The following is a 4,258-nucleotide window of genomic DNA, read 5'->3' as shown; positions in this document are numbered from 1 at the left end:
CTTTTCCATTTTATCGCGCCAATCAAAAGCTACATTTCAAAGAGAAATATTGAAATTGATAGATATATATTTCATAGGACAACAAAAAACTAGTGTCGAGAGGAAATGACTGTTTCTTAAAACAGGATTTCACACTGAGAAACACATGAATAGTGCTGGTTATTTTTTAGATAATGCAAGAGGTCGGTTTAAGTGAATAATTTCCTGGCATGTTTTTTTTCAAAAGCAATAAGACTTTTGGTTAAAGTGGTAAAATTGGTCAAACCTATTCACGAAACTCAGATAAATAATAAGAGGTTCTTTCTCACTCCTTATTGGCTAGTTCCTAACGCTGCTTTCATCACTTCCTCAAATGGCGCCTTTCCGTAAAAAAGGAGCCCATACGGTTGGGGACTAAGCTCCAAACTTTTGGTCTTTCTCTCGCACCCTCGGCTTGCGTGACCTGACCGGCTGACGACTCGGTTACAAAACGTGACGGAGAATCAAACACGGCGTTAGTGAAGAGACGCGTGCCAGGGAGTTTATCAAATGCGGCTGCAGGAAGGAGGTATTTTGAAGAGAGGAAAAACGGATTTAAAAGAAAAAATTTTTTTAAAAAACACTCACTGCACACACTTTCTAACCAACTTTAACAACCGTCCCAGTTCACAAATAGCAGTTTTAACTCCCCTGATTAGCACTGACATCTGCAGCCTTTCATCTCTCCCTCCATCTTGTTTTTTTAATCAGATTAACCCAAACGGGCATCCTTTAATGGCCTCTTTTTTAGGAAAGCTGAAAGAGGAGAGATAATTAAAATAATTAAACCGCTGGGACCAGTCTGTGCACGCTCATCTCCAGCTCTTTTCTTTTCTTCTTGCCTTTAAGTTTTCATTCCGCCTTGCTTACGGATTCAAGCAGCACACAGAGAGAGAAAGACTCATCATCCTCACTTAATTGCATTAAGATGACTCTCGGAGGTCCAATTTTTCTCTCCAAAACCGACAGCCAGCGTAGGATCTGATCTTTAGGTGCATGTCAGCCATCTAAATGTGGAAGTAGAGGGGGGAGGGCGCCTTTCTAAACAGCCTTTATGGAGCATATTTATATAGTCAGTGAGTTTATTTTGCATAAGGCCAAAGATAAAAAGGGGGAAAAGTATCCTCTTTAATGATTATTTATTCATGGACTTTTAAGCTTTTAATGAGGACAAATGAAGCCGTTTTTCACAGTGTCAGTATGTAGTATGCTTACCAAAAATATTCTTGTTTAGCATTTTCTTTTGCACTGGGTGTCCGTGTGGAATAAACACTAACATTTAATAAATATAACTCGGAGTTTGGAGCAAGACTTTCAAGCAATTAGTTTGTTTTGATCTCGCATAAATATCAGATTTCCAACACGTTTTGATCACTCTGCAGATGATGAAGATGATCATTTATTAATTTTAAGTAATCCTCACAACTGAAGCTAAATTGTTCAAATGTCTGTTGATGACCACGGAAGAAAAAACAGTGTATTGTAAGACTTGCAAAGACAAAAACTGGTCTGATTTCTTCCAAACTGAGACACACACACAATAACTTTATCATTAAATTACTTCCTTGACAAATACAAGCTCCTTTCCATCAATTATTCACTCCTTTTCAATTTATTCCCTCTCCTGCGAACATGTGTCATGTGCCGGCACCTTCCGCACTGACAACAGAGAGGAAAAAAAGTGGGCTACAATGCAAGATTTGAGCTATCTTTCACGCTATGGTCGTTCATATCTTGAATCTGATAATTACTCATCTTCAGATGAATTCAAACTTTACTTCCTGTCAAACGGAATCTAATACATTCTGATATGAGGGTTTTTACGAAGAGCAACAGCCCCGACGTCCTCCTCGGAGTGCACCCCCGAACTTTGCACAAGCTCAGACCCCCCCCCCACCACACACACACACACGTACACTTTCACTTCATTTAGATCATTTTCACAGGGCTTCATTTTAAGTTGGCATGAAAAAAAAAAGGGGAAGAATCCCTCTGCTGGAAATACTTAAGATTTATATTTAAAATTTCATGAAATCTTTGAGAACATTGAGGAGCAATTTCACATTTGCACTGACATCTAATTTCTCAAGTAGAGTCTGAAAGCACAAATTGCCAAGGATTCCCAATGTGCCCAATTATCCTGCATCAATTTCCTTGACCCTGTGGAATGCTGGTAAATTAATCATATCACTTTTTTCTGGGTTTTTTTGGACCGTCTCTTGTGCAATACATATGCACACTTTTGATAAACTAATCACACTTGGTCGGTTATACTCACAAAGAAGAAAAAAAGAAAAAAGGTCCCCGAAGCATCGATGGGAGGCGGCAGCGAGAACCAGCTGGAGGCTGATGAAAGCACGACAAGTCACAGGCATGTACGTCCACACGAATAACTGCAGCATAAAAAAATATAATAGAACGACACAAACTGACAAAATACTTTAAGTGGAAAACAGTTTTTCTATGTTTGTGTTTGTAGAAGAAAAGCGACAAAATTCATGACCTAGAAGAACAGACTTATCCTAATAACTGTATGCATTTTAGCTGTTTGGCTGGTTTCAGTTCTTTATTTGCATGCTTATAGATGGTGTTTCTGCTTTTTCAGAAATGATCAATTATACTATAGATAGATGGACAGATTCATAGATGGAAAAGAGAAAAAACAGCACTCCTCATCAATAACATCAATGGTGATGTCATACAGTATACCGACCTCACCGCTGAGCCAGGGCACATGAATCATCTTCACTCACCAACTGTGTAACAGCATATTCATTAGCTGGCTGCTGAACCTGTTGATACGCACATTGGAAGAGACTGGAGTTAGTTTTTGGAGCGACAGTGACCTCTAGTGGTGGAAGAACAACTAACGCCAACACAAACGAAAGGAATGGATTGAAAAACTGAAAAATATACCTTATGAAAAAAACAACTATATGAAGCTTAATACACACATATACATCTATGTAGATAGATGTGAAGAATATTCTTTAAGTGTAAATACAAAGTGCTTAACTTGAAGAACAGTAACATTTGAAGAGCTAAGCAGGGTTCTGTATTACTGATGTCAACATTTACACTTCAACGTCAACTCAAGCCAGAACTCCGACAATGAGTACCCCCCCCCCGACCCACCACCACCCTGGTTTTTATGTTTATGCTAATCACCTTTGCCGCCCATTTCTGTCAGCTATAGCCGAGGAACAGTTAGCTTAGCTTAGCTTAGCCACCTCATTCCATACAGCTTCCACAACCACAAGCTGTCCTTTGAACACACGTGATGACTAAATCATTTTAAATAGTCCTATAACACTTTTATTAGGAGTTTTTCAGGGAGTTTGTAGGTGGACTTACCTTAGTGATTAGCCAGGCTAAACGGACTCTTCTCTAAGCCATCTCCCACTTCAATATACAGCTATTCTTACCGCTTTATGAAATCACTTCTGTGGTATTGTTAGCTTTTCTTTCTTTAGCTACTGAGACCACGATAGAAGTCATTTAACCATCAGTACTACAACTTTCTGACTGCTTGGGGGGTGTCACCTGTCCAGATTCAGCTGGTATTAATGCAGATATGGAAGCAGCATTGGGAGGAGGGGGGGGGCTCTATAATTTAGTTAAATTTTGTAACATTTTAGCAGCGAAAATAATTGTTATTAATTCTAAAATTAATCATTTTAAGAAGTGGTTTAGCAGCATGTACAGTAAGGTGAGCATACAGTAAGGAAAACTAAGCTACAATACAAAATTCTTCTTTGGAGTTGTTTTAAAGAAGATATCCCTATTTAGTGGGGATATTAACAACCCACTACACACTCAAAAATGACTTAAAGGTCACTGGTTTAATCTTTAATGACGTGTTTGAAATGTAAATGGCGGGAAGTGTAAAGTAGCTTGAAAGGCCATAGGAAGCACGAATACCTAAAAACTGTTTCTACAGTTATTACCGTTCTTTCCAGAATTGTAACAGCAAGCAGCCCCTTTTGTATTTTTGTTTGAAATACGCCAAGTAGCTCCCTGTAACTGCCTTAGAAACACTTTCCTCAGTTAAAACACAGCAAATGCAGATTGCAGGTCACAAATCTATCCATGGCACCTTGAAATAATGTCAGAAAACCGTTGAATTTCAGAGCAGAGACTCACATTCAAATTCATTTCCTTCAAACTGTTCGAATAGATTAGCAAACTATGAAAAAAGAAAAGAACATATTTACTAAGAGAACAATGGAAAACTCAAAAC

Source organism: Leuresthes tenuis, unplaced genomic scaffold (assembly GCF_036924035.1).
Source record: "Leuresthes tenuis unplaced genomic scaffold, fLeuTen1.0.hap1 SCAF_19, whole genome shotgun sequence".
NCBI lineage: Eukaryota > Metazoa > Chordata > Actinopteri > Atheriniformes > Atherinopsidae > Leuresthes > Leuresthes tenuis.
Note: the sequence above shows the minus strand (reverse complement) of the source record.